This window comes from Uloborus diversus, chromosome 3 (assembly GCF_026930045.1).
Source record: "Uloborus diversus isolate 005 chromosome 3, Udiv.v.3.1, whole genome shotgun sequence".
Classification (NCBI taxonomy): domain Eukaryota; kingdom Metazoa; phylum Arthropoda; class Arachnida; order Araneae; family Uloboridae; genus Uloborus; species Uloborus diversus.
This window is the reverse complement of record NC_072733.1, coordinates 78,228,849-78,249,087: the sequence shown is the minus strand read 5'-3', so window position 1 is coordinate 78,249,087 and position 20,239 is coordinate 78,228,849. Positions and strand designations below refer to the sequence as shown.

Sequence of the window (20,239 nt, the reverse complement as noted above, 5' to 3'; positions counted from 1 at the left end):
CCAAGAAGCGATCATCCGATTGCTTTGAAATTTTGTATTCATGAGTGTTTTGACCAGATAGGCTAGTGATTAAAATTTGGTGTCCAATGAATGAATAATTTGATCTCCAGCTCATCGTATCTGCGCATCCAGCAGATGTATATAAAGAGCAGTTCTTCAACAGTTGTTAAACTTTTCCGCTTGATTGCGATTCAGATTACCTTTCAACAACTTAAAAATTGCTCGCCGCATGGTTCGTGCTCTTTACGAGCAACTGTCAGAGTTTAAAAGAGGTCGTATCATTGGATTGAAAGAGGCCGGTTGGTCAAATCGGAGAATCGCTTGTCATTTGAGTCGAAGCGATGCGACGATTCAAAGATGCTGGCAAGGATGGGTGGAAAATGGCAGAGTTCAGCGTCAGGAGGGTAGCGGTCGATCTAGGGTCGCAACAGATCGTGATGACAGAGTGATTGTCCGATCAGCTGTCATAGCGCTTTCTTCATCTCTATGAACCATCAGACGTTCAACCTAAACACTAGTGTCAATCATGACCATTTACAGACAGTTGGGACAACGAAATCTACGCTCGCGCCGACCGTTACGCCACCTGCCACTGACGCCTACACACTGCCGAGCCAGATTACAGTGGTGCATAGCTCGATCAGGTTGGAATGGTGCCGTCTGGGGACGTATAGTCTTTAGCGACGAATCCCGCTTTTAACTGTATCATGACGAGCATCGAAGACGTGTTTGGAGACACCCAGGGCAGAGGGGATCCTGGTTTCACTTTTGCACGCCACACTGGCCCTCAACAAGGCATTATGGTCTGGGGTGCCATTTCCTTTGATAACTGCACACCTTTGGTCGTAATTAGAGGTATACTTTTTGTACAGTGGTATACGTCGACGACATCCTAAGACCTGTTTTGCTGCCGTTTTTTTTTGCAGTACCCTCGGCTGCTTTTCAGCAGGACAATGCCAGATAACATACGGCACGTGCTGCTATAAACTGTCTGCAAGCTTGTCAAACTCTTCTGTGGCCTGCCAGATCCCAACAAGCATGTTTGGGATATTATAGGAAGGCGATTGCATCTGGCAAGGAATGTTGATAACCTCGTCCGACAATTGAAGCGAATTCAGCCGCAGGACACCCTTCGGGAGCTTTATCAGTGTTTGCCACGCCGTGCTTCAGCTTGTATCTAGGCTAGAGGCGGATCAATACCTTATTGAATTTGTTACTGTAACTCTGACATAAATTATTCAATTATCCTGAGAATATATATATATATATATATATATATATATATATATATATATATATATATATATATATATATATATAATTCTCTTTGTCTTTTAGAGACGGCACAGGCTTCTGAGCAAAAATGTACCTTAGAAGAGCTTAATGGATGCCTGGAGACGGTTAAAAATATAACTCAAAGAAATGATCTCGCCTTCGCTGCTACACGTTTTCATCTTCATGCAGTGTGCAGGTAAATATACTGGCATTTCCTAGTTACAAATAAGTCGGCACAGTATCGTTGTTTTTCTTCAAAAATGGTATTGAAAAAAAAATATCCATACCCGACCTCATTCTATTAACTCTGGTTTTGGTAATTTTTATTCTTGCCGAGAATGCTCAATTTTTCAACGCAAGCTGTAACGGTTTCCCGCAAATCTTAGTCTTTCTCATCAAACCATTTTCCCTCGAATAATTCGTTATTTTCTGCGCCTAATGAATTTAGGAGATGCGAGACATGCCATTAACATTTGTAAAAAATCAAGTAATGCGTGGTAAAATTTAACTATGGACAATATTATTGCCCAAAAGTGTATACAGACAAAAGTCAACCCTCAAAGGCAGAAACTTGATTAGAACATTTAAAATTTTAGAAGCAACTCTGATAATCATGGTTCTTCTCTTATGTGCAATCCAGATGCTTTTAGATATCTCAATGTCTAATTATATACATAGTTACTAATATTTTTCTACACAGTGTACAGAAAGATAAATTTTCCAAAATTCTCATGAGTAGGGAAAGGAAGAAACGACACTTTTTATAAGTATATCCACTAGATATGACCTGCTTCTATGAAGTCGTGATACTCGACTTATAATTTTAACACTTTTAGGGTCCTTCTTTGACGATTAACCTTTTTATGTGATGTGTTTTATTTCGGCATAGGAAAAAAAAATTTTGAAAAAAAAATAGAACCGACTTCAAAATTGCTCTAAAAAGTGAAAAATAATTTTATTCTTTAAACACCATCGATAATGCTTTTAAACATAATTTTTGAAGTTGGCGCAAAAACAAAACGTAAAATCCAGTGTAACCATGCTTCGTTCATATTTTTTTTCAGAAAAGCATCCAAAGTTACGAACGAAACATTTATATCGCTATTCAAATATGCCGTCATCAATGCATAATGTATGTGATAGTGAAGAAACTGGTCCTGGTTAAATTTATAGTTGTATTTGAGTTATGGCTGTGAATGATTTTATCTATCGTTTTTGCGCCAACTTCAAAAATTATGTTTAAAAGCATTATCGATGGTGTTTAAAGAATAAAATTATTTTTCACTTTTTAGAGCAATTTTGAAGTCGGTTCTATTTTTTTTTTTCAAAATATTTTTATTTCATTCTTTTTAGTGTAAATGTAGGTATTTCAGAAATAATAAGAAGTTACCATCACGAAACTTCACATTTTTTTCTTAAAAATGCTCCATACTAAAAAAAAAACTATTGACACGCGTTAAACTTTAAGCGATTGGCACTAAAAACTTATCTTTGTTCCTCTCTGGAAATCATGCGTAGTTAATTTAATTATAACCATTTAAGTATTACGTTTTTCCTAACTAATTTACATTCCACAGCATCTAAGTTGCTCATGATGCAATCCTGTATATTCTTACTTAGTCCCGATCATCTGTTATCGGCATAGATGATAATGATAAAAATACTACAGAGTAGTTGAGTCGAACCTAATGGTAGCATTGTGAAGGCTAAGCAGATCCTAATCACTGCATCACCTCGCTTCCAGGTTAGGTTTACCCCTACTATGGAGCAATAGCACTGAAGAAAGGAAGATTTTGATAATTCACATAGGGTTACTATAAATCAGCAGGGTTACTAAAATAAAATTATTTACGCCAAAAATGAGACGACAGCACCAGATTCCCCATTATCGAAATATCCCTTGAAGAAATTTGATGCTTGCTTCAGAGAAGCCTTCATTCAAAATTATCATTACAATTACTTTTAATGTTACTGTTATATGGCACCAAACTTTTATAACAATGAGTTTCCTATTGTCGCGTAGATGAAGATAGCGAAGACAATGTGAAAGCCAAATGAAGCGAATACTCGTTAGTCTCAACTCGAGATCTTTATTCAGAACCACGAATGAACGTTACATCTCCTTATATACAACTTGAGAAAGTGCTGGAACTTTCCAGACTTGGAAAGATGCAGAAATTAATAGAAAATTCGAGAAAATACGGGAAACAGTAGAAACGAAATTTTAGTAAAATTCACTTTTTCCTAGTCTGGATTTGAACTCGGGTCGCTCGTGTGGGAGGCGAGAATTCTACCACTGAGCCACCGTTATCCACGGATGAAAAGTGCGAACGCTACAAAATCATTTAATAGGGAAATTGCATAAAATTTACTGTTTTTTGCCCATAACTTTTTTTCTAAAGAACAAATATGGTCAAACAAAGTAATGGGACCTAAGTTGAGCCATTTCCTATCCATTAAAAAAAGAATCATCAAAATCGGTTCACTAGGTGAGACGCTATGAGTGGACAAACAAAAAAAAAAAAAAAAACATACATACGGTATGAATTGATAACCGCCTCCTTTTTGAAGTCGGTTAAAAAATAATTAAATTCACTTGATTTGGAAAATTAATTGCATAAATGTGTGAAAATAATAAAGCCCGTGATTAAATGAACAAGTAAACTGTTGATGAAAAATAGTAATCAGAATTAATTACTTTGAATTGATAAAATCGATGAATTTAATCTAAATCGTAAATGGCTTGCATTTTAATAAATCTTAACTTGAGTGATAAAAAAAGAAAAAAAACTTTGTATGTGTAGAAAATAATTATGATGGTAGTTTTAAATATATGTTAAAATTCGGTTAATGATGCTTCTTAATTAGTAGTATGAGTAAATGGATTAGTGATATGTGATAAACAATGCCAGGAGTAAATTGATTGCAATTTTTTAAATTGGTTGACTGAAAATTGAAGACACGGTATGTAGGATGATGTTTGCAGTAAAAAAAATTGTCACTTCCTATCACTGATTGTGAAAAAATTGCCAAGTTCAAAAATGTGCGAAAAAACGATAAAGTCAAAACAAGCGAGAAAATAATCAAACTCATGAATTGAATCTAAGCCGAAAATAGTTTAAAATAATCAAAATCCTTAGTGACGGAAAAAACGTTAGTACAAAATTTATGAAAGAATGATAAAGTTGAAAATAAACTAAGTAAGAAAAACTATGAAGTTCGAAAAGCGCGCAAATAATCTAAGTTGTAAAAAATAATAAAATATGAAATGCATGAAAAAAATCATTCATTTCATTCAAGTCCGAACTATATTTCAAGTGTAAATATGTATGAAAAACAATTGAACTCCTAAATGTATGAAAAAAATTAAAGTCGGAAAAATGATCAAGTCGAATACATTTGTACACAAATAAAAGATGAGAAAATAGTTAAGATTCAAATGCATGGTAATTAATGCTAGTAGTAAATTGTAGGACTCGACCGATGCATCGGCGCCGATGGTTCAACAATTTAGCCATCGGCATCGGCATCGGCGGCCAATGCTAACTTGCGGGAAACATCGGCCCATCGGCCTTAGAAAACATCGAAAAGCCGATGGAATTGGCCGATGTTTTTGAAAAAAAAAAGGACCTTGACTGTTTTACTTTTCAAAACAAGGTAAAGGGAGTTATTGTTTTCATATTAAATTTTTTTACTTAAATTTCAGTATGAATTTCTATTTTAGTCCCCCCTGAAAGAGGTTTTAATACTGCATTCAGGTACCAAACAAGTTAATTATTGCGTTGTTTCTCGCCGCTGGATGTACGTATGTATCTCTCATAAGTCATAACTCAAAAATGGTAAGCTAAGGAAGGATAAATTTTCGCGTGTGAGGTGTGCGTACGTTCCAGTTGTACACTTCCCTTTTTGTTTTCAATCGAATGTTCTGAAAAGTCTGTTTACTCATTTTTTGTGGCTATTAATTACTTATTTCAATGCAAAACTAATATAGCGTCTCAGACTGACGATCACTTGTTGATATATTGCCGAATTGGAGACCATGGAAACAAATATGAGATGGCGAAACCGATTTTGTTTCATTTTGTGAGATTCCCGTTGAACCGACGGTAATTTTTAATTTTTCGATATTTGTAATATGAATCATAGCAATGAAGTCTTTTCAGTATCGCTTCGGCGGAGCTACAAGTTTGGGGCCCGTCGAAATACACTTTGGAACCCTATTTCTCTATCACATAAGTTTTAAAATATTTATCATAAGCATTTTTGTAACTCCTACGGGGCCCCTATGGTTATGGGCCCTCTCGCATGATTGCGACATTTGCTATATTTTAAATCCGCCACTGCACGTCAAAACAAACTCGGGTGCAAGTTTTGAAAGGGTTTTTCTGCTCAATGTTTATGATTATTTTAAACTCTATTTTTACAACTATTTTTTGAATTTGCACTTGCGTGCCCCTCCTCCCACTCCCTCAATTTCTGAAATTAAACTCTAGTTGTACGTCTGAGTTGTTTAAAGTAACACCATTAATAAAATTGGAGATTTTTTTACAAACTTTATCTATTGTTTAGAAAGAATTTATAGCATTAATTTAAGAAATTGATTAAAGACGTTTTGAATGGTGACATAATTCGGAAATGAAAGGGACTTTTGAATTTGTTTTTCGTTATACTGAAGTAGACTCAGAAACTCTTCCAAGTCATTGGTGGTAGCGGTTCTGTACTAAAAAAAAGAGGCCGTGGTTGGGGCCAAAGTGTGAGTTACTCCAAAATCAGAGGGTGACTTCCCCCCTTACCCTACCTCGTCGTTTCAAGCATTTCTTAAATATTTAGCGATTATTTATTTTGGTCAAGAAATGTCATTTTGCGTATTTCTCACCCTCGTTTCGTAATGCGCCATCTCTTTTGCATCATTAATAGCGATCGATTTTTTTTCTGTTGTAAGTAACTATTTTTATGTATTTATATAAAATCAATGAATAAGTTATTTTCCTTTTTTATAGAAAAGTTTCAAGGATTTTCTATTATGCAATTTTTTTAATTTCAGAAAATTATTGTTAAATTCAAAAATTTATTTTGAACTTGTTTGTAAAGCTTCATAAAAGGTTAAACAATCAAATTGTTCAATATTATGTGTGCAAACATCAGATCAAGTAGTATATGTATTCAGTTACTAACTTGGTGTAAATATTTAGTTTGTTTATTGTAGCTGCGTTTTAAGAACCTCGCTCTTTTCATGGCTATTTCTTTTTTCAGCAAACTTTATGTCACTGTTATAGCGTTTATGAAAAAGGCAAACTTTTCTATTCATAAATTTTAAATAAGTATAAAAATATTCCTATTTTGATTTAATATTGTAATTTATCTGTTACCTTTTTGTTTTATTTGATGACTAATTCTTAATTTTTTTTGAATGATTAAACAACATAATTTAATTTTTTTTAACTATGTTTAAGTTCGTGAACAAACTGCATAAAACCTTACCCAGAATAGTTCACATTACCGAAGCACATCCACTTTCCAAAGGTCACCTTTTGGGACCATATACTTCTGCCAGTGTTCATATAACTTTTGGAAACACTCCTGGAAGCCATTTTTCACTACTTTCTATGATGCAGCTTTATCTTCTCCTGACGGAAGAAAGCGGCATTTTTTTTTTTTTTGCTGGGAACAGGTAAAAGTCGCACGGAGCTAAGTCCAACGAAACGTTTTGTTATTCGTTTGTCATATCAGAATATTGACCAATCGAACCGTGCATCCTCAATATAAAAGTCGCCTTCTTCCCCACGATGAAGTTAAAGCAGCAGCGCAAGAGGCCTTACTGGAACTTGCAAAAAATGTCTTCCAGAAGTGCTTCTAAAAGCTATACGAACGTTGGCAGAAGTGCATAGTCGTTCAAGGTGACTATTTTGTAGATAGATGTGCTTCAGTAAAGGGAACTACTATTCAGGGTAAGGTTTTATACAACTTGTCCACGAACTTTTAAATCATACTACGTACGTATGAGTTTTCAACTTACTATTTCATAACGTTTTTGAGTGACACAAATTTACGCGCATGAAGACATTACAAGAGAATTTGCGATAATTAACTGAGGAGGCGTTCAAAATGGATAGTTCGGTTATTTATATGTTCTTAGGTACATATATATGTACAGATGTGCCGAAAAAACTTGTGAAGTATAAATTGGGTGATCGTAAAATAGAAATTTAGGTCGAAATCTTTTTTTTTTTTGTGTGATTACAATTCCTTATTCGTAGAAAGGAAGTAAAGTGAAATGAATCAATGATCCTTTAAATCCCTGACAATCTTATCAATTTATTTCTGTTTGATTTTTTTTTTTTGCCATCGGCCATCTTTGAACAATCGGCCAACAATCGGCATCGGCCCATCGGCCAAAAAATGCCATCGGTCGAGCCCTAGTAAATTGATTAGTGTTTTTTGGTAATTAATACTAATACTAAAGTAATTAGTTATATGAAGTAATGAATACTATGAGTAAAGTGATTGTAAGTTTTAAAATTAATTTGGTTCTATGAAAATTTAAGTCCTGGCATGTATGGTAATGTTATGAAAAAATTACCGGTTTAGATTTCCGATACTGATCGTTGAAAAAAAAAATCTAAGTCCTAAAATGTTTAAAAAAACGTCAAAGACTACGAGTACTTGAAAATAATTAAACTGGTGAATAGAATCTAAGTCTAACTAAATAAAATCTAATGTAAACTCATAAATAAAAGATGCAAAAATAGTTAAAGATCCAAATTCATTAAAAAAAATCGCGAAAAATAATCAAAGACATTAAAATAGTCTGAGACCATAATGCGAAAAACTATTCGAACTCTAAAATGCATGAAAATGATCAAAATCGCGAAAAATATTCCAAGTACACAAGGCGGAAAAGTAATCTAAATTGCGAAAAATATTCCTAGTTCAAAAATGTATGGAAATGATCTAAGACCTAAATGAAAAAAAAAAATGTTGATGGGGTGTATTGTTTTAATACACCGGGCTGGATGGTGGGACCATCAACTTAAAACAAAAATTTATTTAGTGAAAACATGACCAAGTCCGCAAACGCGGGTGCGCAAAAAAACCTCGTAACCCTTCACGGTAAAATTGCAAATTCCAGTATTTTGTAAGTAAATAAAATTTGTGACAAAATATCTAAAACGCGTGAAAATACCAACGTAACCTTTCACGGTAAATCGACAAAGTCCAAAAAAACGCGGGAAAAATATTCCGAAAAAGGTCACAGGCTCAACCGGGAGGAAGAGTTGGAATTCGCAACCGAATTGCATAATGCATTACGCGATTGCGCCGCCCGTCGCAGAACTGTCTTTTTTCATCTACTATCATGTTTAGTTTTCGAAAGTGTAAAATGAAGCCAAGGGCACTTCTTTTTTAATCTAAGAATTTCTTGTAACCGAAGTATTACACACATTTGTCATTGATTGATGGCGCACTTCCCAGTTAAGTAATAAATGATTTTGGGCAACTTAAAAGTTTTTGTAGAGCATATGTGATCTATTTTAAAGAAGAAATGTATTTTGGAAGGAAAGTTCGTTACTTGTGCTGCGTTCGTAGTTCAAACGGAGAATATTTATGAGTTTTTCCAATCTTAGATTTATTCTTTTACTTAATAGATGTATTTACCGACAAAACTACTAATATTGCATTTCAAGCACACCAGAAACACATTTCATTTTTATACCAGTATAGAAATTTTACAAATTTATCCATTTTCACGTTTTGTTAAATACGTAAAATACTGTACCCATTTTCCGTATTATATCTTAGTCTCTAACTGCTTTTACATGACAAGGTAATTGTCATTTAGTTTAATTTTGAGCCATGTAAAATTAGGCAACTTTGCGTGACATCAATTTTTTAGCCATATTTACTTAATAGCAATTAAAACGAAACAAATTTATCACAAATAGTACATTAGAAAATAAAAATAGCACAATTGAGGCAGTGAGAAGCAAAGGGATGTAAGTACTATTTATAGTTTCGAGTAACTCGCGTTTAAAGTTCAGAACCTAGGTAGGCTTTCATTAAAAATATTTTCTAAATCACGCTGTACAGCGGCACCTACTAGGGCTACTAGTAAAATCTCTTGTCTCAAGACAGATGAGTAGTCCACCTACGATTTGTACTGGTCATTTCTAAATTTTTAATTTTGTCACTTACATCCCTTTGCTTCTCACTCCCTCAATTGAAGGTTCTTTGCCGCACTCTCTTGACAAGGTGACAAGGTTACTAAATGAATTTTTTTGCTGTTTTTTTTTATGGATAATTTTTATTTAGTCAATCCGTTTTTATTTAGTCGATATTATTTTTATTCTGTTAAAAACAATATTAAAAGGGTTATAAGTTGCTTTCAGAACCTATACTTGAGTCAGATGCAGTGAAATATTTAATGGAAATAATTAGTTATTTTTTTATATCATGGAAATGCCTTCAAAATAAAAGAACATTACGAAGGAGAAACTTAGATATCTAAAATCGAAAATTACATTTTGTTTAAACTCAACCACTGTATATTATCATAGAAAGAATGTTAAAAAATGCCTTTATTTCCGCTAAGATTTAAATATTAATACAAAATAAATATTTTCCGCATTTAAAGAATTAGCTTGAAAGTAATGTATAAACCAATAGTAATAAAAGTCATTTACAAAAAGTGGCATGCGCTAAAAGTGGTTTGAAATATATTAACGTTTGGATCCTATGCGTAAAAAATGAATCTATTCCACATTAAGTAATAGAAAGTAATGACTGTAAAGTAAGTTCGTATAAAAAGGTCTCTCAACTTAAAATAAAAGTAGAAATTTAGCAGTTTAAGCTCAGAAATTGCTACTACTATATATATATATATATTTTTTTTGCAAATAATTGAATGAATATAGTACACGCAAGTAATAATTAAGTTTGTAGTTCAAAGCAGTTTCGAGCTAATGTGCATTTTCTCCTCATTTAATGCAACTCGCCTTCACTTTTGGCAGAAACGCATCTCCTGATTTTTGTGGATTTTGAAATGGTTGTAATCCGATCAATCAGGAAAATTCATTTATGCTAGTGTGTATTTTTAAAAATTATTATCCACTTCTTATTTTATTAGCACTGCAAAAGTATTCTGTAATTTCCTTACTTTTCTACATAAAGTTTTTTTAGTAATTTTAAAGCAATTACCATTTTAAGAAATCTTGAAATTGTAATTGCTTGAAAAATATTAAAAAGTATTCATACAACACAATATTGGAAATCTAAATGCTTTGATATCTAAAAGAAGTAGCAATGTTTATTTACGTAGAAATTGAAATGAAGAAACAAAACGATTTTTCGCGTATTTTAAAAGTATGCAAAGGAGAAATTTATTAATTGGTTGAATAGTGAACCAAAAGCGTTGCTTAAAAATTTGGAAAATAGTATATAACAATTTTTATTTTAAGTATGCATTTTGAATGAAGAAATAAGAAACTACTTTTAAAAACTAATACATGAAAACAAATGAAATATATTTTTTAAAAACATTTTTTTCAATTTTGTCTAAAATATTATTTTGTACGATTTGTGACAGTTAAATAATTGCAGTTTATTTTTTTTAAAAAAATTTGATATTACGTACTAAAGATACATATACCTTAGTGAATCTTGCATGTTTTAGAAAGATAAAAATGGAAATTTAAAAAAGTCTTTTAAAGTGGACGTTTTTCGAAAAATATAATCTGCTTCAGTGAGTCTTGTTCATGATTCAATGACTCTCGTTGTTAAAACTTTAGAGAAAAAAATAGCATTTTTCTGAGCTCTTCTGTGGCAGAAAAAAAGAGGTTTTGATATTGATTGTGCATTCGAACACGAATACTCGGGAATCATTTGCATATGAACATGTTGAGTGATCAATCGATACTATAAGCGTATATTTCTGTGGTATCCGTGTCACAAGTTCTAAAGAAGCCCGAAGGCATGCAGATACAGGGTTTTTATAAAGTCTCGCTGTAATAAAGAATATGCATTAAACGACTAATTCTGACTTAAACATAATAATAATCTATAGGTTTTTTGATCCTTAGATCATTTTTTCGCAACGTTAAATACACTTCTACGTGAGTACTAAGATGGTTCAAAAATACCTGTAAAAAAGTTTCTCTTAGATACCAGGGCACCCCTCAATATTTTTAGACTTGTGGATAGCAATATACTGGAAGAATTTTAACTTCCTATTTCAACTGAAAGAAAGTGCTCAACCCCCTCCTCCAAACTTCATCAGTATGATGAGGGGGATTAAAAAATACATTGAAATGAAAAAACAACGCTACATGTTATAATAAACACGAGTATTATGCACATACATTGCAATAAAATAATTATTTCTAAAAAAAACAGCTGGGGAAATTAAATGTTTCTAAATTTGTGACATTTTCTATGCTACGGCTAATGTTACATTGAGGGGTCATTGAGCACCGTCTTAAAATTTGAGTAAGAATCTAAAACTTTAACAGCATAATACTATAACCCAAATTCAAAATAATAGAATGTCAGAATTGTTTGAACAAAACTTGTAACTGGATCGGGAAAAATGATCGCATGAAATTAAAAGGACTAAAACTCGTTATTCGTGAATGAGCAAATCAATTTAAACAACTTTTCAGATATTACTTTAACAATTTATGGATCATTAACACATTGGAAAAATAAATAAATTTTTTTATATGGGTCAAAAAATTAGAATAATCTATTCATTCAATGCGAATCTTAAAAAAATAGAGTAAATATTTGCTTACCTGTTACCTTATAGTTTGTCAAAAGTATGGAGCTTAGCGCCTGGATAATTTTAAGCTCTTTTAAAAGCCTTTTATTGCTCAAAATAGGTCGTCAAGGTGATAAATAGAAAAAAAAGTTACATATTGCATCATTTCTTAAAGTTAGAAAAAACTATCCAACTCAATTCAAATGAAAGTTTTACAATCTATGGTATTTAAGATTTTAAAGGAATATAGAAGGACTGACCAACTAAAAAGTAACCGAAGTAAACGAGGTAGAAATGTTGTAACACCTGGCAGAGATGAATTCCAATTAAAGTAAATTGTCCAAAATAATCGTTTGAAAATCCTTCTATGTCCATAAGTGTTGGACATAATGTATAGTTATCTTATCCACGCTAACTACACTTGGAAAGTTGCATAAACTGCAGTTTTAATGCGAATCTAGGAAGTAAGACCAAAAATAAACATGAAGCAGAAACGTGTGCGACGATCCAGGAAAAAAGAGAAGCTCAAACAGGGGCAACAACGTTGGAAAAGTATTATATTCAGTGATGAATCTTTTTTTTTTTTGTAAAATATCTGTGAACAAAAAAGGTGTTCCGGTTTGACGTTTAAAAAGAAAAGCGTATGAGAAATTTTGTGTAAGAGGTTCTCTCCACTTTGACACATCCTTCTTGAGAAAAATTAATACCTTTGTGGCTGAACAGTAAAATTCTTGATCGGTTTATAATTTTCTCATTGGTGTTTGGCTAATCCGCTATTTTTATCTTTTAAGCTGCATGATTATCTGCACTTGGCTTTTGTCGGATGTCTTTTCATCCATAAGCTCATTACTTTTTGCATTGAAAAAGGCGTTCCCTGTAACGCCGAAACACGTGTCTGCTGTAATTGGCAAATTTGTGCTTTTTTTACCGTTGTTTTTTTTTTACTTTACATCCTTCTTGGTTTGTGGGGTGCATGAGGGCTGCTGGAATTGGGAAGTTATATATATCATAAAATAAAACAATGCGTGACTTCCGCTGTTTATCAAAAATACTGAATGATACTTCATCTGAGGCACATTTTATCTTTCAGCAAGGTTCTACTCCGTGTCGCATCTCTAAATCGACTAATAGATTTTAAACAGAAAGAGGAATTTCGGTATTAAACTGGTCAAGCAACTCTGCCAATCTCAATACGATCAAGAATTTGTGGTACCATCAAACCTAAAGAAAGCGGTTCAAGATCTGGTTCCTGCCAACAAAATTTAGCTCGTTGCCGCATTGAAGAGAGTATGGAAACTGTCAGAGAGAGAGAGAAACGATTAATGTAAACAGGGGTGGTAGAATCCGTGTGAGAAAGGATTAAAGCATTGAATCCAGCAAAAAATGACGCATTCTAGTATTAATATTGTTTCTTTTGGAAGTGTTTTTCCCCCTTTAATTTGAATAGTCCAATTTTTTGACTCAATGTAAATCTTCATCACTATAAACTTTTGGATTATTCTGTCGAAGATTTTTTTTAATTCAGTATATTTGCAATGAAATGCACACTTTAAGGTCTAAGAAAGAAGGCACGTTCATTTAAATACCTAATTTGCACTTATATTTGGTTAGAATAAACTTTTTTCCAAAAAGTAGGAAATATTCTATTATTTTGAATTTGAATTGTATTAGTAAGTCTAAAATAAAATTAGGGGGTGTCTTGGACTTTAGCTGAAAGAATTTTTTTTTTTTTTTTGAGCCACCCTAATGAGCACCTTTTGTAGTTCTGGGAAGATTTAAACAATTTTTCAAATTCGCGCCAGGAACTAGCTCAGACAGAATTTATCTTCAGAAGCGTGAGCCTAAGCTCTTAACAGTCGTTACATCATAACAGTCTTTGTCTTTTAAACGGAATATAAACACTGTCATATTAGTATTGGAAATATGTGTTAAAACCAAATGTTTGAGGTAGCTTATCCTCAAAACCCCCGCAGTGCCCCCGGGAATATTTTTCTTTCATCGACATCATTTTTAGTTTTTGATGTTAGCCTCACTTGCACGCTTTTAGCTAGTATCAAGCCAGTGGGGAAAATTTGATGAAATAAAAATCGAAATTTGTAAAAATAAATAAATAAATAAATAAAAAGAATTTTGGGTGAATCTTTTTTTTTTTAATAAATATTCTTTTTTTAAATAAGGAAACTTTTAAAGCTCAAATATCAAATATCGTGGTAACCGTTTTAAAAGTGAAAGAATATAATACTCTTACAAAATCTCAAAATCTTCGTTGACGCGAGAATCCTTTTTAGAATCATCTGCAGTTTCTCCGCACGGACCGCCTAGAGCCTGCACCGAAGTCGGCCCTTTTTGGGGGGAGGGGGGGGGATTTGGATATCATCAGGGCAGGATTTACATTTATTTATTTATTTTTCTATTCCTTTGGATTCAGAAGAGGCATTCACTTTTCATATGTGAAAAATTGTTTCAAAATATGCAAGGAATAAGTGCAAAACTATTCCCATATCGATGGAAAAATCAGATTTTTGCAGGAAAAGTGTTCACAGAATATGTTTTATTAAATGATACCGTCAAAGATGAAGTCCAAAGTGATTTCAAATGTTGCGCTTGAACACTAGTGCAACCAGGATTTACTTTCGGGGGGGGGAGGAAGAAGGAGGTCATAACTGTCCTAACACGTTTATAAACTATTGTATCAAATTTGCAATGTATGTTAAAACCCAGAGCTCCGGGCTTAATTCCTACCAAGACACCACTTCCTTGCCACTGTGTTACAGTTCTTAAACGCTTTTTAAATTACAGTATTGACAAAAGCATTTGTTTTTCAGATAATATTTTTGAAGTAATTAAAAATGAAAGTACAATATAGAGTAGTATAGAGTCACAGAGTAGGAATTGAGTTTCTAACCGTGCAACTTCGAATCATTTCAACATTTCATTATTAATGTGGCCTCTGAGGTTCTGATGCAGAAGCTTCGCCTCGAATTCCGGAGGTTATGGGTTCGATTCCCACCAGAGCCCTGGGTGTTGTTTCCTCGCTTTGTGCTGTAAATCTTTCTTGCGTAATCTTAAATGTTAATAAAGATGTCGAGGCAATAACATCTCATATCTTTGTAGTAAATATTAACTATGACATGACAACAACAACATTATTAGTTTTAGTCAATCAAAATTAGTTTTGATTGACTTTCTTGAATGAGCAGCTAGTGTTGTTTTGCATTAAAGTAACGAAGTGTGATTTTTATGCGCAGAAGAATCTTGGATTTTTCCTATCTAAGAATATAACCAAATAACTTGCAAACATTCGATGCTGTGAAATACGAAGAAAACGTTAATCCATGATATCAGAATAATTCAACAATATCAGGAATCATGCTCGAAAAAAAAAAAAAAAAACATTTATAATGAGCATATCTGCCTCTTCTGCTAACGACAGATCAGTTCTGCTACGACAGTTGACAGATGTTCTTCTCGTAGTCGTGACTGATGTTTCTAAACTCTAATCGAAACGTGAAACTGACTCTAATTGCGTAAAATTATGTAAAACATTGAGTAAAATGTGTTAGTAGTAAGAACTTCTATTTTACTCGTTTATCAGCTCATTCTCTTACTTAAGAAGCGATCTTTTAAGCACTAAGTTATCAATTTTAGCTTATTCTAACTGTGATGCATCAATATTGTATTTCGATAGCGATTAAAGCTTTTTACTCGTTAACAAATAACATCTGATGTTTCATCATCGTTATTAGCAAACGAATAAGTAATCCTTATTCGCAAAACGCTCACTGGTTTAATTGTGACAAATCCGCATTGTCAATTTCGTAGAAGTATTCTATAAAATTATGTCTTCAACTTTTGAACACCTATGGTAAAAATACTACAGAAAATAAAATTTCTTATATTCATTATTCTTTAAAGATTCTTGTAATTTGAATTCCATGTAGTTATTCGGCGCCTTTTTAATTTAATAACAGTGATAAATAGTAATGATTAAAAACGTTATACATTGCATTTCCGTTTCATATTTTTTATGAATCAGTAGTAAACAGGCAAAATATTTCACATGAAAATGCTGCACTTTTTATTTATTACTCAAAACTTTCAATGGGTATAATAGCCGAATCAACTTTTCTCCAGTACTGTAAATAAATATTTTCTTGCTCATAAATGTTTAGCTTTCCCTTTTTTTATTTATTTTTCCCCAGAACTAATTCGAACTTGCTATGACAATGTCAGTCACGACATTGTCAAAAGACGTTATTTAATAGTAATAAAATTTCACACAAGAGTTTCATGTTTTAAAGTCACAATGTGTCGTAGTGTTATATTTAACGTCGTTAGCCATTTTAAAGTTATTTGCATAAAAAAGAAAATTTTATGTCCGCATGACACACACCATTGTAACAAACATCGCGTTTATTTATATGCTAGGATAATCGCTCGTCAAGGTATGACGGGTGAAAATTGCTTCTATATTGAAACGAAGCAGTTGCCTGCTTGGTGATATTTTTATAGTTGAAATTTTAACCCTAACTCCTGTGGATTAACCCTGAACTCCAGTAGATAGCGTTAATTGTTGACCACTTTTTCGTTTTTTCATTCAACTAAAATTCAAGTCTTACCAGTAAAACAGTTACGTTACCAGATCCAGTTTAGCCTTGTGAAATTAAAGCATTTCCAGTATGTCAAACTATGCCAGAAAATATCAAATTATCATGCTATGGCGCTAATTTTATTGTATGTGACGTCAGAGCGTTACTCGATCAGTGATTTTGGTTATTATATATATGTGGGTTCAATAGCTGAGTAACATTGCAGAAACGAAGATGAAGCTAAATAAAATTTTCCTTACTTCCATTTTGTTGATTATTAGTTTCACAAAAAAAAAAAAAAAAAAAAAAAAAACCTTGGATGACGAGAAGAACGTGATTAATTGTATGGGAATGTGGGGCAAAGGGAAATAGTTAAGATAACTTACTTTTTTTTAATGAACAAATTGGAAATTTGTTCTGAAAATTGCGGTACATAAAGAAAGAACAATAAATTTCATAGTAAAACTTACATTGAAATATTATTTTTTACTTTTGGCAGTAAATTTTTACCTTCAAAAAAGGTGGAAATTTTTCACTTCTTTCTTTCATGGGGCAAAGTGAAAAATAAAATATATTTTTAATGAAACTATTTTTTATTCAATTATAAAATATATTTGCGATCAAATAAATGAGCTAATAAAAGAATGAATTAATATATATAAAAAGGAAATGAAGCAATAAAAGAAAATAAATAAACAAATAAGTTACTAAATAATTAAAAATAAATCAGTTAATCAAATAGTGAATGAATAAGAAAATTAATGAATAAATAAGGGAATTATTAAAGGAAGGAATGTAAATGAAGTAATTAGTAAATGACTACGTAAGTGATTTGATAAAAGATTGAATAAGTAAATGAAATGAACAATTTCACTTTGCCCCGCATGCGCTTGACTAACAGTTCAAAGCCTTTAAAGTACAAATAAACTAAATATTAAACAAATACTGCACGGAATATTAGTAAACCTCAATTAGTATTAAAGATATTAATAACAGGAACTTTATCATTCAATTATAACAAAAATAATTTTTGACTTACAACAAAATATTACAATATGAGGATCAATTTTTGGAAATTGCTTGTATTATTACATTCTTTGATTTTGAGAGGTAATTTTTTCTTGACTAAAATAGACTACATGTATTACTACATTGTTAAAGTATTACTAGATAAGTAGCGCTTAAAGCAGAGTAAATATTTCACCATTTCACTTGCCCCGCTAAATTTTACTGCAAAAAAAGTGGCATAATTAAAGCAGAAAATTGTACAATTGTATTCGATTTGATTAAGTCGCATACGGCCCTAGGGCCATATGCAGTCCGCTAAGAAGACCCATGTGGCTTGTTTTTTTCCCCCTTTCCAATGGAGCTGTATAAGAAACCCACCTCAAGAGGCGTCTGTGCCATAACCAGACCTAGTGCGCTCCCCAACAACGCATGTCTTTCGTGTGTCATCATTAAGGCGCTAATGCATGACACAGTAGTTTTTTGACGCCCAGGTTCCACCAGATGGAGGCACCTAGGCTCTCATTTGATGCTAAATTGCACTAGTAATTTCATTTAGCCGAGGGATTTTCTAAGCCAAACGAATACCCAAGGGATCTTTTACATGCCGCATAATCATACGACAGAGGCGCTGAAGATTTTTCGCATCTCGGAAATCCACCGACTGCCCACCTAGGTCAGAGCCTGGGTCCCCAGGCGTAGAAGGCCAGCCCCTAAACATTACGCCACCAGCCGGCTCCCATGTGGCTTGTTGTTTTGTTCAATGTTACAAATTGAAAACTATGTCCTGGAAACTTCCAAAAGAACCAATCATATCTATTCGGTATCAAATATGATTGCTGAAAATTTGAAGCCAAATGATCAGTGTAAAAGAATGAACACTTCGTATCGACAAAATAATCGTGCGGTAGGGATAACAACAATTCTTGGTTTGATTTTTTCTGCATTTTCCGTTTTCTTCCATGTTACCTTGGGGGAAAAAATATATTTAAAATTTAACATGTGTTCTTGCTCGCGAGATTCATCTTAATATGAAGTGCGTCCCTCGGTTACAAAAAGGTTGAGCAACGCTGGTTTAAGTAACGGTAACTGTAAGCGACTAGACTAGACGGAGAATATTATCTCCTGCAGTAGAGAATCACCCGTCAAGGTATGACGGGTGAAAATTGTTTCTATATTTTAACGAAGAAATTGCCTGTTTGGTGATATTTTGATAGTTGAAATTTTAACTCTAACTCCAGTGGATTAATCCTAAACTCCAGCAAATAGCGTTCATTGTTGACCACTTTTTCGTTTTTTTCATTCTCCTAAAAGTATAGTCATACCAGTAAAACAGTTAAGTTAACTAATGCAGGTCAGCCTTTTCAAAATAAAGCATTTCCCAATATGGAAACATTACCAAGAAATTATTATCAAATTATCACACCGTGGTGTGAGCTTCATTCTTGGTGACGTCAGACGCGTTACTCGATCAGTGAATTCGCTACTATATATCTATGAGGATTTTGTTATCTTCTGATATGTTTCTCGTACTGAATTATGATCAGTGATCGAAAGCATAATTATAGAAGATCAAAGATTCCGAATCAAGAATTCCAGTCAATCGCAGGTGGCAATTCCTTTTATGCCTCCGAGAATGTGATCAATACATCAAGATGGGGAGATTGAGTGGGCTTTAGGAAAGAAAAGAATTATAATGATGTCCACAGGAAAAGTCAAGACATTGTATAAATATAAATCAAGGCATTATACTATGCATGGAAGTCAAAAAACTAGGAAGCCTAACTTATTTACATTTTCTTTTTAAATAATAAATAACAATTTACCTTCAAAACCAAAGTAAGAAAAATTTAAAAATAATCACTCTTCGAATACAAAAGAATTGTCAGAATATTAATCAGTTTAAAGGAATAAAGATCTGCGCCTTTTTGTAAGAGTCTTTCAGCTTTATTTCTTAAAGGAATTTATTTTTTTTAACATTTTTCCAATCTATTGTAAAGTTAAGTAAGTCTCACTTTTTTTTTTTCAAGAAAAAAAAGACAGAAAGAAAACCTAAAACATCTATCAAATAATAGTGGTTTTATTAAAGCGTTCATCAGTTAAGTAGGCGCAATGTAACTTTTCTGTAACAGAAACCTTTGAATGCTTGAACTAGATCCAAAGGCAGAAAAAACTTTTCATTTATATTTCAAACCACGAAGCTCTTTTAGAGCAACGGGCAAACGATTTAGAATTTCTATATGTAAGATTTATGATTATACAGGCGAAATTTAGCCTTAAAACTTTACCGTTATTTAAATATTTATTTTATTTTAGTAACTGAAGTGTTACTTAGAATATGATGATGTGGAGATTAAAAATCAAATTGACTGGTTTAATCTAGGCAAGAATTTGTAACATTAATTTTTGAGAACGTTACAATGAAAATTCATTTGCAGGTATTCACCACTAGCAAATTAAGATTATGTATTAAATTTAAGAGCACTACACAAAGAAAGGGTTTTAAACACGTCCTTAAAAATACAAATGTTAGGATTTATTAGTGCATAATATTGAGTATGAAGATAAAACCTGAAAAGTTACTCTGAAATCTGTGCAAAATTATATCTTTCAGGAACTC

At 32.7% G+C, this 20,239-nt stretch overlaps 1 protein-coding gene across 1 annotated transcript in view; it reads left to right on the top strand.

Annotated features, from left to right (window-relative positions):
- Positions 1 to 1,345: 1,345 nt before the first annotated feature.
- Positions 1,346 to 20,239, top strand: part of LOC129218495 (uncharacterized) — a 51,809-nt gene continuing 32,915 nt past the window's right edge. Inside the window, exon 1 of the mRNA XM_054852781.1 lies at positions 1,346 to 1,471. The gene's annotated coding sequence lies outside the window, so the exon portion shown is untranslated. The remainder of the gene's footprint in view (positions 1,472 to 20,239) is intronic.